Raw genomic sequence first — 14,149 nt, 5'->3', positions numbered from 1 at the left:
AAATGAATGAATCTTTGAATGTCAAAGAAGATTAACCAAAAGTTTCTAAAAGGAGAAAGCAATTTACTCACAACTGTCAGTGATTCTCTGACATTTGAATCATTATTTATTACTAGTAGTGTATAGTTAGGGTAATACTAATGGTGTAACAGATTTAAAAAAAAAACCCTCCATAATTTCATTGGCTTAACACAATTGGAAATTTATTTTTAATTCATTTAACACTTAATGCAGGTGGGTGGCCTTCCTCTGCTTACTGATTTCATCCTGTGGTTCTGTATCCTGACAAGAGGAGGGACAGTGGGGGAAGAGGCCAAAGAAGTTTCACCCTCTTCTTATCTTTCATTGGAAAGAACCAGTTGTATGGTCCCACCTAGAAGCAGGAGGTGGAAAAATGTAGTTTCTGGCTGCAACAGTGCCATGAAAGGAGAAGGATGGATGGTGGTAGATTTAGCCATCTGTTTGTGAATATTTCTTATTTCCAGGGATAACAGTGTATATTTCAATCAACCTTTTAAAAAGCACAGATTTGATTTCTGAATTCCAGTCCCTGGCACTTTAAAAATTCCTAATATAATCCACAAACAGTGCTTTGGAAAGTACCACACAAATAGATGGACATTCTTGAATTTGTTTTAATGCTGTTAATTGTAAGGCAATATGCTCGTCCATTGCCTCTAAATCATACCCTAAAGGCAGCTGCAGAGGAGTCAGTGATGCAATAGAACATGCCTCTCTAATTTCTAAGGCATTTTATTTTCTCCCTCTAGATCATTGGAACCAAGCTGAAAACTTAACCAAATTACAGACGTTTAAAGCTTAGAAATAACCTTAGGGACCACCAAGTCTCACTAGTTCCCAAACTTTTCATCACTGAGGCCCTCCTTTACTGTTCTTTGACTACCTCCTCCAAACCCCGTATTGTGAAAGATGTTTGCCTTTCAGACTTCATTTAAGAAATAAAAAATGGCTTATATTTATTGAGAGCTAACTATATGTAGAAAATATGCAAAGTGCTTTACGTTATTATGTTTAAGTCTCACAGGTACTCAATGGAATAGGAATTATTATTCCCATTTTTAAAACGAAAAAAATTAAGGTTCAGAGAGATGATGCTGACTTACCTAAGGTAAGCATTAGACTGAAAATTTGATAGGAAAGGTCATGGGATTTGAACACAAGTCTAACTCTAGAACTCAAGCTCTTCATCAATACACTGCACTGCCTTTCTAACTAGGTAACATCTATTTCTCTTAGAGTTTTGATGAGCATAATTTGATAATATTTTAATCAAAATTAAGGAAACTGGGTGGACACAACCCAGGTGTCCAACAGCAAGATGAATAAACCCAACTTGATACATACATACAGTAGAATATTATTCAGCCATAAACAGAAATGAAGTTCTGATACATGCTACACACAGATGAATCTTGAAAATATTATGCTGAGTGAAATCAGACATAAAAGGACAAATATTGTATGAGTCCACTTACGTGAAATATCTAGAATAGGCAAATTCATAGAGACAGTACATTGATTAGAGTTAAGCAGAAGCTGAGGAAAAGGGACATTGGTAAGCTATTGTTTAGTGGGTACAGAGTTTCTGTTTGAGGTGATGAAAAAGTTTTTAAAATAGTGGTGATGGGGGCTTCCCTGGTGACGCAGTGGTTGAGAGTCCGCCTGCCAATACAGAGGACACAGGTTCGTGCCCCGGTCTGGGAAGATCCCACATGCCACGGAGCAGCTGGGCCCATGAGCCATGGCCGCTGAGCCTGCGCGTCCAGAGCCTGTGCTCCGCAACGGGAGAGGCCACAACAGTGAGAGGCCCGCGTAGCATAAAAAAAAAAAAAAAAAAAAAAAAATAGTGGTGATGATTACACAACATCATGAGTATAATTAATGCCACTGAATTGTACCCTTTAAAATGTTCAAGAAGGCAAATTTTATGTATATCTACCATAGTAAAAAATAAAATAAAGAAATTGGATTTTTGGTTTACCTAGATAACCTTACTGTATACCTAAGATTTCAGTTTCTCTGATTCTGTAAGTTTTTTGAAATATAAAATAGGTTTCACCTAAATGTTGTATCAGTGGCCCTCCAAGCACCCAGCCAGTCTGATGTAAGAGCAATGACCAGCCTCTCACAATCACGCACTTAGATGATAGCAGAATAGAAATGGGTCTTCTGACTCCCAGTTACATATCAGGAATAACAGACAAAACAGTGTGTTCTATTAATCATTTTGGTAACCCCAGGAATCTTTTCAGAATCTTGGAATCACATTGATGAATGGCTCCCTAGTTCTTTCCCCTGACTGGAAGAACAGAGCCAAGGACATAACCACTTCTGATGGCACCCATCCCACCCCTCCCCCACTTGTCAGAAAAGCATAGAGGACACATCCTGGAGGAAAATAAGAGGGGAGATCAAGAGAAGCCATAGAAAAGGCAAATGAAAATGATCATAGATATCAGAAAAGACTGGGGAGATGATGGGACAGAGAAGGGGGTAGATGATGTCCTGTGCCAGGCCTTCCTCCTATCTACGAAGGACGATGAGCAAGTGGGGAAAGCCACTGATTATCGTATAAGGTAAGAGACTTCCAGGCATTTAATCCAGAGGCTTCTGAGTTCAGAGGGCTTGGAGCTCTTCCAAGAGTTTCTCTCCTTCCCTCCCTCCATCCTCACCTCTCTTGTAGTTGTTTTTCTCTTCTTTCTCCTTCTCCTTCCCCTCTTCCTCCTTTCCCTTCTTCCCTCTCTCCCTCCCTCTTTCCTTCTTTTTCCATTCCATGCTAGAGTACTTCTGTGCTTTGGAGGCACTATTCCTTTACTCATGCTGAGAGAAGAGGGTATGAACAGGAGGGAGAGGAAATAGGGAGGTGATCAAGAGGGCTATGTGGGTCTTTGTTTACAAGAGAAGGATAAAAGTACAAGAACACACAGGTATTCTAGCCACTTCCCTGTATTCCCATACTACCTCCAACTTTCCGTTTTTAGAGTTACTAGAGTTATTGCTTTAGGGTTACTTGTTTCTTTATGACCAAGCTTTGGTAATAGCCAGCTCTGTCTTCCCTAATACCTTCATTTATTGATTTCTGCCCACCTGCCCCCAAATCCCATACTCTGAAAGGACTACTACACTGTAAGCTCCTTAAGGGCTGGGGCAACATTTCAGTCATCTTTTTCCCTGGTGTCCAGAGAAATGCTGGATGCTCAACATATGCCTGTCAACTGAATGGGCGAATAAATAAATGTAAGTTGTCTGCAGAAAGCATTAAGCCATGTGGTTAGTTTTATGCACAGCTGATTAAAAGCACGACAATAAGGAATATTTTAAAAAGGAGTATCCCAAGAATCAGGAGTGCTAGGTCCCAAAGAAACAAGGCACTTTCGAGTTTCTCTTCAGTTTCATGATGTAGTTTCACAGCATGGAGAGGAGGTAAGGCTTTGCTGCAGTCCTGTGGAATGATCAAGACTCAGTTTTATTTGTTCTGAAACTTTCATGAAGCTACCACAAATGGAGAATGAGTGGTCACAGGAGGATGAGGAAGTTAATGACCAACATAGTAGACTTTTTCTAAATATAGAGGAAAAGAAAACTAAAATTTGAAAAACTGCTACTGGGGCAGTGGAGCACTTTGGTTATTTTCCAGTCAGCGGTGAAGTAAAAGGGCTGCTCTTCTGGAAAAGATCTACATCAATACATTGGAAAACCAGAGTGGAGAGAGTACTGGAGAAGAATTGGTGGTGAACTTTACCTTGCTCATCATTCTTCAGTTGAGGCTCTGGTTCTAGCTTCGTCCCACGGGAAGCAAAGGGCTGCTGGCATAGGTGCAGTGCTAGGTCAGCTGAGCCCAACAGGTGTGTGAGCCCACCAGCAAATGGGCTTCATGGGACCAGCAGCACTATATCTAGGCTCTACTGTGCCCACGGAGAAGGTCAGCCAGTGGCAGATAAACCAGGCTGCCCCTGCCATCTTGCGTGCCAAAGTGGAAAGCCCTAGATGTGCCTTCACCACAACCTCCACCCCCTTTGGTTTCCACAGGCCTCTGGATATGGGCTGGGAGAAATCCTCAGAAAGATGCTCGCTTTCTCTTAGCCTACAGACCTGGGGGAGGAGGTGGGGCCCTGGACCTCGGTGAAGGGTAGGGGAAGACAATAGGAAAATGATGTTCCAAACCTAAACTAGGCCAGCATGCCATTTAAAAACCTTTATTTTAAAAAAGAAAAGGAGAAAAGGAGACAGACACATGGGGTAGAGAGATTTTTTAGAAAAATGTCCATTTTAGTGACATCTACAAAATACAAACCACCTAAAAGCAGCTAGTGAACCTCAGTTATGTGATGTTTTAACTCCACATAAGGACTAGGATTTCAACAGCACTGAATGCACTAGAAAGCTATATTTCCCCCCTCCTTACCCCCTTTCTAATTTTTATTATTTTAACTCTGCTTATGCCAGTCTGTTTGTAGCATTTGGGGCTCTCTTTCCTAATGGTTGTGACTGACAGTGAGGATTCCAGCCTTTCACTATTTCTCTGGTGATAATGTCAAATGCCCCAAACATGGATAGTCTCAAATTTCTTATCATATACAGATATAATGTGGGGGAAAATCATATTAAACTGGAAAAGAAGAACAGAGAATAAGAGAGGGTTAAAATAACAAACCATAATCTTCTGAGAATCGCATAGAGCTGCTTTTTGGGTCCATTCTGTATTATTTTTTTCCTTCCTATTTAAATGTAAACAGGCAAGCTCCATGTATCCAGGAAGCTTTTTCCTTTTAAAGCGCTCTTTAAACAGATACAGGATAGATATTTCAACGCAGAGCCCACATAAAATCCCATATTAGGAATGATACTAAACTTAAAGAATGTTGTAAAATGAGAATGGAAAAAAAATGTACAAAATGAATTCCTGCCCATTTACATGCTTTCCGTCAGGCTACTAGATACCAAGCCTCTGTCTTTGTGTTAACACTGCAGATTAGGTCAAGTTTTTACCCCTCTGAGCTCTTTTCCTGTAAATGACGGGTTTTGATGTGAAACAAGCAACATGTCAAAGCAAGTTGAAAGATGTAGGCATTTTATGCCATGTCACAATGACAGGCCGGTGAATATTTGGGCCATTAGGGGCTTATTAGTGAATAAATGACCAGATGGTTCAGTGATGCACGGAGATGGACAGAGCTGGATGCTCCTAATCAGCACTGTCTGTACTTGATGTCAAATCACATGACACAGTAACCCATGGATACCAAGGAAGAGTTACCATTAGCAAGTCAATTTGATATCTGGGTGGTGTAAACAGACTTATAACCACACTTCAGGGCTGGCTCTGTTTTGAGGAAGGAAAATACAGTAGAGGATTAAAAGGCACACACACAATAAAAACTCTAATTGTTGTTTGATAATTATACAAAGAATTTCTATCTTAGTTCTTCCCCTTTATTCTTGAGAAAAGAATGATGCCTGGATGCATAAGAAAAGGGATAGTCAAAAATAAAAAGGTCGAACTGAGAATACATTTAAAATCTAAGTAAAAGACATATGAAGTAGTAAAGTTGGGTAGAGTGGGCCATTAGTGAAAAGATGAAGGGCTAGCTTCTTACCTCGCTTTGCAGCGGTAGGTGAAAGACAAAGTTCAGACACAGAGCACAAACTATAAACACGTGTTACTTGTTTTTGCACACCACACACATATCTTCCCTCCTTGTCTCTGAAAATGTTGATAGCCTAACAGCCACCTTGGGTTTTTCCCGTAGGGACGTAGAAAAGTGTTTTTGAAGAAGAGTGCATGGTTCTTTTTTCCTCATCATTTTCAGTATTCTCAGACTGACAAGTGTTCCTTCCACTGTGAACACCCCCACCTACTACGAAAAACACTCACTCCTACAGCGTAAACAAGGAACAGGTTGGAAATAACTTGGGTGCTCTCCCAGAAACTAGTGGGTCTGAGGGCACAGGTTCAATGTGTTATGCATCTTCGATGGAAAGTGTTGGCAGGCTTTTCCTTGCAAGACCACCAATTAAAGCAAATCAGTCTTAAGGGAGCAAGAACTAAAAGGTATTACTGTAAATTTTTTTCTTTTAATAATACCTACTGTTTGTATAGCATTTTTTATTTGCAAAGCACTTCATGAATATTGTATCTTTTTATTTTCTTTGTAGCCAAGTATTAGTAGTTTATTTGATTAATCCTTCCTGTGCATCTACTGTGTGTGTCTGCTTTTGGACAAGTTGCTGAGAACAGGGGGAGCAAAGAGTGAGGTTACTCAAAAGACTTAGAGTTGCATTAAATAGGGTTTTTTAATGAGTACTATGTAGCGTTTGATATTTATAAGAAGATTATATGTAATATATATGCTATGAAAAGTTTTTAAAAATTGACATCTCTGACCCCACCAGCTGATAGAGGAACCAGAACATCATTAATATGATGTGTTCATCTCAGATGAGCACCACCCCCCACACACCTATCTATACCCTATCACCCACAGAGATAACAACTATCTGAATTCTGAGTTCATCATTCCCTTACTATTCAAAAATAATTTAACCTCACACGGCTCTATTTCTAAACAAGATATTTTAAAATGTACTTGTTTTATTCCTTTATAAAAATGGTATCACACTACATGTAGTCTCCTGAGAATTGTTTTTTTTTTTACTCAACAGTGGATTTAAAATTGAACCGTGTTGGCTCACGTTCATTCACTTTCACTATTTTCTTATGTTCCATAGTGTCACTATTCCACAGTTGATGTATCCATTCACCTGTCTGTAGACATTTGGCTTGTTTCCAGTTTGGGGCTATTATAAGTAATGTGACAAAGAACATTCTTGTATATATAAACTAGTGTAGTTTCTCTGGGTGGAGTTTCTGGGTCATGGAGTAAACACTTACCCAGCTTAACAAGATAATGCCAAACTATTTTCCAAAGGTTTACCAATTTACACTCGTACCAATAATGTATAAGGAGCATTCCCATTATTCTATGTTCTTATCAACACATTATTTTCAGACTTTTAATTTTGCCAATCTAGTGGATGTCCATTCAGCCTTAACAGCCACCCTGAGAAGCAGTAATTATTATCTATAGTTTACGGCTAAAGCTCAAAATCACATAACTAGTAAGTAGTAAAATTAGGACTTGAACCCAGTTCTCCAAAGTTCTTTCACTCTCCCACACTGTCCCTCTCACCTTAATCCCCATTGATTTATGCTCCACATTTATAAGCACAGTTAGCATACAGGAGCAGTATGGTGTTCAATTTAGGGCTCGCCACTTGTTAGTTATGTGAGACAAGCAAATTACATAACCTCTCTGTGCCTCAGTTATCACATCTATAAGACAGTGGTAATAATAACACCTATTTTATATGATTGCTATTTATATATTGCATTAGGTTGCAAGGGTTAAACAAGTTGTTTCACACACACACTGTAAACTAGACATTTAAATGAACATGCACAAATTCCAAACAATGAAAAAAATAAAAATATTTTCTCTCACCCAAATGCCCTCTTTCTTTTGAGCAAATGGCTTTTTCATTTGCTATCTTCCATTTCCATGTTGTAGGCTGGCAAACACATCCTTGTTTCATATGCATTTACATTAAAGCATTGAAAGAACCATTTAGCTCTATCACCATGGTGACTTGATACCAGCACAATCAGTTTAAAAGTATTTTAAAACATGTATTTTGTAGGCTGGGTGATATCAAAAGTCCTTTAGAGTACTAAACTGAGTTTGTGTATATATATTCCTATGTGTGACAATTTAATGTTCTGTTTTCCTCATTATATTGTTCTAGTTTTAATCACAATTATATCCCCAGCCTTGATATTCAATAAATGATGTTAATTAACTCAATCAATGAATGAATTTTATCCAGTTTTATTGAGATATAATTGACATACAGCACTGTATCAGTTTAAGATATACAACATAATGATTTGACTTACAAATGTCATGAAATAATTACCAAAATAGGTCTAGTGAACATCCATCATCTCATATAGATACAACATTAGATATAGGAGAAAAGCATTTTTCTTTGTGATAAGAATGAGTAAAATTTTAAAAGCAGATTAAGTGATGCATTTTGCTGAATTTATGTCAGTCAAATGCTCCTTTTTTAAAAGGTCTAAAATTTTTTGTTTGAAGTCCTTGGAGCATTTTTTTTCAGTTTAGAATTTTTCCGTTTAAAAAAATTAATACTGTATACATGCTACATATTATATGACATCCACAGCAGGACCTGGGTACAACCCAATAATCAAACACATTAAAATTTCTGAGGCAAAACATATGGATAAGCACTCAAAAAGTGGTTTTCAGGGCCCACAAATAGCATCACACTGGTTCAAATGAAGCCTGCCATCGACAGAGTTATGGAAATGCTGTGTTCACAGATTTTTTTAATTATAAAATTGTGGGTTAAAATTGTGAACCTATGGTTTTTTAAATGTGGAAATTTGAATCTGTAACTCCTTGATCTCATATATTTTATTCACATTATGTGCATCTTACTCATACTTCATTCCTTGATCTCCAAGAAAAACTATACTAGTTTATGGTGAATTGTCGCTTATTTTAATGGACCAGTGATTATCATTTTGCCCTGAGGACATAGAAATGTACAACCTATTCTTCGGAGAAGTATAGCTGAATCTTAACAGATAATGAAAACTATTCCAAAAATTAAGAACTTGGATTCTTCATTCAAGAGGCTTATAAATTATTTATTCACAGTTTGTTTTGGGTTAAATTGCTAATACTTCCAAAATATAATTGTTTTAATGTTAGAGGTTTGATTATCTTTCCTATAAAGGGTATTCTTCTCAGAGAGGGAAATACGTTTAAAGCTGATTTTGGAAATTCATAAAAGGCAAAGTTCACTGTATTTTACGAAAACCTAAATAGAAAAAGCTCAGTTGTCTTCAAGACCGGAAGAAGGTCTAGACTTCAGGGTGTCCTCTAAGATGGCCATCTTAGTGATGAGATGAGCAAGAATAGTGTTGGGGAAGTCAGACAAGCAAGGCATTCAAAGTCCAATCCTTCAGTACAGTTAAATTTAAATGAGCCAAATGTCTACCTGTGTACTTCCGAGCTCCTGTGCAATCACACACATGACTCCGCCCTCTCTGATCGTTCATCAGCAGGAACTGCAGGGCCAAAGCAGTGTGCTCCTTTTTCATCTTTAGGTGAAACGTGACGCAGATGACGTCTTCTGCCTGACTGTCATGACCTGCACGTGGTGATGTGTGCTGCCTCAGAGGTCCTATTGCCACTGAAAAACATGCCTTCCACATTCATGAGCCCTGTGCTGTAGGAAAGTTAGTTCACCTCTTTGTGTCTCAGTTTACTCACCTGTAAAATGTGGGTAATGATAGAGCCTAATCCATGTGGTTTTTGTGAGGATTAAATTGTATTTGGTATGTGTTTGACTCATAGTAAGGGTCGTTTTCTTTACACTGTTATTACACTTACGCTAATTCTGAGGACCAGGCACCTCCTCAGATCTTGGCAGTTACCTCGATAGTAGGCAGTAGCTTGTGGTAGAATATAGTAACACCACACAGTATGCTCCCAATAGACCTTCTGACACTTTCCAGCACCTTAGTTTTATTGCTAATATTATGTATCACTTAAGGCTGAAACAATGGGTTAATTCATGTTATAATTCTTTCTTTTGAATAATATTTGCTTCATTATAAGTATCTCCAACTTACAAACAGATTGAGTCCCCAAAGTTTATTTGTATGTGAGTTGTTTCCAGTTTGAAACACATTTTTCCATAGAGGCAATGTTTTAAAAGAGGTTAGGTGGCCAGGCTGACACAGTAAAAGGCAGCGATGCGGGTGTCTATCCCCTGGGCTGGAGGGGCTCATACAAACAAAACGGCTCACTTAGGACCAGGATCCACCGAGATGCTGCAGCAGGCAGTGGGGGGTGGGGGTGAGTTGGTGGCTGAATCTTGGCATGATCTTCGTCTAAGAGAGAAAGAAATTGGAAGTCAGGGGAGAGGTTTGGTGGACCCCAGCATCTAGTCACCATCTCAGATGGGCGGGGCATGAGCTATGAAAGAGACTGCCACTATCAAGATGGTTAGAAACTTCTGGAACCTTGGTAACTTTGCTGTTTCATTGCTCTATACCAGTTTCCTCATAGTGATTAGTAGGAAGCTCCTTAAAATCAAATGCTCTTGGAAGCCCACAAGGCAGAGGGGTGAATACAGGATTATGGTCCACTCTAAAGCTGGCAGAGGGCCAAGGATAAGTGGCGGGGGTGGGGGAGGATGGAGAGAACCCCAAAGCATAACATGGGTGTTATCCATTATAAAGAGGAAAGGAAAGCAGGCTGCGTGAATCTGTGTCACCGATCTGCCAAACGTGGTGTCCATGAGAAAACACACTGACTTCCATGAAGGATGGACTATATCTCCCTTTGTTGGTAACTTAAGAAAACAAATTGATGAGGTCACTTGAGACTCATCCTCAGTAATATTAAGTATTCTGCCGTAGAGAAGAGTCTTACTTTGGTTCTCAACTCTGGCTGCATATTAGAATCACCTGGGACCTTTTTTTTTTTAAACTCCCAGTGCCCATGCTGCACCTCAAACCAGTTACTTTAGAATCTGGGACCAGGGCATCAGAAGTTTTAAAACTCCCCAGGTGATTCCAGTGAGCAGCCATGTTTGAAAACCATTTTAAATATCAAGCACTCCCATGTGTCCTAAATTGAAGACTAACATGTTATAGCCTCCACAGAGCTCTGGAACACTCCAAACTTGAAGCCTCTTACCCAAATTCCCATTTATAATTAAATAACCCTTATTCCAAAAAATCTGAGACAGAATTCGAAAATAGGTTCAGTGAAGCTGAATTATGATTTCACATTATGAAATCACATTATGATTCCATTTGCTAAGAAAGTAAAAATAATTTCAACCAGTGTTCATTAAATATGATGACAAAATACTTCAAACATTTTATGTGCAGACTCAAAAAACATCTTAGATATTAATTTGTCCCACCATGTGCCAGACACTGTTGCTGGATCCTGGGGATAAAACAAATACAAATATACATACAGCCCCACCAAAATGGTAGCTTAGAGTCAGTGACCATGGCAAGTTAGCAGGGAAAGCAGCTAGATGTAGACTGAGCCTGACCAGCGGAGACCCACCAAGAAACAAGGAGTTACACTTGTGAGTCGCCTGTTTTAAGTTAGTATTTGTCCCGGGTCACAAATATTGATCCCGTGAATGTAGTAGTTCTCAGTGGGTATGGCAGTATCCTGACGGCTGAATTGTATTTACTAATGAATGAACCTCCGTTTGCAGTGGTTTCCTGAGCTGTCCCTCTGATATATACGCCTTTTATAGTTAGGCATGCTGGCCAGAGAGATGACTTGGTGTGTGCTATACTATGCACATGGCTACTTGCTCACCACCACCCACCCCTAGGACAGTTGCCTCTATTACCTGTTGTCTCACTAAATTACTCGGAATTGAGTCCTCTGTTGATGTGCATTTTTAGGAGGGAGGATTGGTGGCTACTGCCTTCAGGGAAATCTGGTGTGATTAGTGTGTCTGCATCAGATCTCTTGGTTCCCAGTTGCCTGAGGGGCTTAGGAACTGCGTGTCTTACAGTACCGTAAGTATGTCGTCTCTTTCTGCTTTGACAAGGTTAGCGTCTCTGGTGTCTACCAGCAGAATCCCCAAGCTTCCTGGAACTTGTGTCATTAACCATGCAGTGGAGTCTGACTGCAAGAAATGCAGAGCACATTAAGCAGGCAAAACCAGCCCAGGTCTTGAAAGAGTCTCTGCATAGAAAACCAGTGGCTCTAAATGATTCTGTTCACATGTCTGACATTCCATGCCTCCTGTGCATCGCTGCAGAGGATTCTAGCCACGTGAAACATGTACTTCCCCTTCTCCTGGTCCCCTCCCCACAAAGGGCTCCTCATATGTTATGATAAATCCTGATGCTGCTGGGAACCACAGGTTTCTGCAAAGAGATGCTCTTCCCTTAAAGAACTTCAGATGAGAGGAGAAAGTATGCAAAAGACAGGTAGCAAGTGAAGCAAGCAATTGTCAGATAAGTCATATTTCTACAGTCTCAAAGATCTTTGCAAGCATTTGCTCATTTAGAGAACAGTCTCATGGGCTAAGGGAAACTAGGAAGGAAACAGCCCATCAGTACAGAATATGGGGCTTTTCTGATCTATAGAAGCAAGCACTAGCATCCTAGCCTTAAACCAGGTCTAAACAACTCAGCATTGTTGCTTCACAATAGATTCAGTGAAGCTGAATTATGGGATTTAACTGGTAACATTGTTAAAGGGACTTAACTGGTAACATTATAAGGTCCACAAAACCAGTAGTCGGGAAACATCACGTGCAGCCTGTCAAACTCTACATAGTGGTGTTGGTCTTTTGCTGTTTGCTCTCATAGCCATTCTTGCCCTTCCCCTGCTCTGCTCTTTATCATAGGGAATTACGGGAACCACATCTCTGTGGTTCTCATGCCCTCCAGTTTTGGGGGAGGTCCATCTAGAGGCAGGCACTGGCAGAGGGGGGAAGTCAAGATGTTTCTCCTCCTCAAGATGTTTCAGGTGGCATGTCCTTAGCACCTGCCTCCTCCATGGCACCATCGCTGTCCAGACCTTCCCTCTGTAGTCCCAGCTCATCCTAAGCAGGCCTTCCCTCTGTAGTCCCAGCTTGTCCTGGGCAGGCCTTCCCTCTGTAGTCCCGGCTTGTCCTGGGCAGGCTCACAGCAGTTCAGATCCACTGGGTGGCCCCAGGGATACCTGCTACCCACTTTGTCCCACCAATCCTAGGAGAATGCTTTCCTGTGCTTATTCATCTTTAGGTTGACTGTGTTGGGCTTCTCGTCGATTCTGTCATCTATGTAACCATTTCTTGCAACAGATTTCTTGTTTTGACGTACCTAGAGTAGTTTCTGTTTCATTGGCTTCTCTACTAGTTTATGGTTGTAATTCGATCATGTTATCTATTGTAAATCTATACCTACATTAAAAATGAAAAAGAATTTCTGTTATGGGCTGAACTGTGTCCCTCTAAAATCCATATGTTGAAGCTCTAACCCCCAGTACCTCAGAATATGATTGTTACTGGAGAGAGTGCCTTTAAAGAGGTAATTAAAATAAAATGAGTTTGTTAGGATGGATCGTAATCTCATTGTGAGGTGTCCTTTTAAGAAGAGATTAGGACATAGACACAGAGGGAAGACGGCCATCTACAAACCATCTACAAGCCAAGGAGAGAGGCCTCAGAAGAAACCAATTCTGATGACAGCTTGATCTTAGACTTCTGACTTCTAGAACTATGAGGAAATAAACTTCTATTATTTAAGCCACCGAGATGGCTTTCTGATACTAGCAAATGAATACAATTACTTATCTCCGAAATTTGGGGTGAACTAGTTAACTCTAAGCCCCAGTGTCCTCATCTGTAAAATGATGATAATTATAATACCTAGGTTATTATGAAAATTAACTGAGAAAAGCTTAATGTAGCACCTGCTGCAGTGCTTGATAAATGGTGGCTATCATTGGAAATATTCATGTATAAGTGGAACTTAAAATGTGCTAACAGTGTTAACTCTGGAGCCCACCTCACTGGATATTAAAAAGGTCTTTAGGGCCTCCCTGGTGGCGCAAGTGGTTGAGAGTCCGCCTGCCGATGCAGGGGATACGGGTTCGTGCCCCGGTCTGGGAGGATCCCATATGCCGCGGAGCGGCTGGGCCCGTGAGCCATGGCCGCTGAGCCTGCACGTCCGGAGCCTGCGCGTCCGGAGCCTGTGCTCCGCAACGGGGGAGGCCACAACAGTGAGAGGCCCGCATACCGCAAAAAAAAAAAAAAAAAAAAAAAAAGGTCTTTAGATTGGGTATACTGGCAAATGTCTCCACTCAGATTTTCCCCTAGAGTCTCCTCTTGTCACTTACTAATTGCAAAAAGATCTTTAGCTCTATCATCAAAGTTCCATTCTTTTTTTTACATATAAATTTATTTATTTATTTATATTGTATTTTTGGCTGCGTTGGGTCTTTGTCACTGCTCACGTGCTTTCTCTAGCTGTGGTGAGCCGGGGCTACTCTTCCTTGCTGTG

Source organism: Mesoplodon densirostris, chromosome 8 (assembly GCF_025265405.1).
Source record: "Mesoplodon densirostris isolate mMesDen1 chromosome 8, mMesDen1 primary haplotype, whole genome shotgun sequence".
Lineage (NCBI taxonomy): Eukaryota > Metazoa > Chordata > Mammalia > Artiodactyla > Ziphiidae > Mesoplodon > Mesoplodon densirostris.
Note: the sequence above shows the minus strand (reverse complement) of the source record.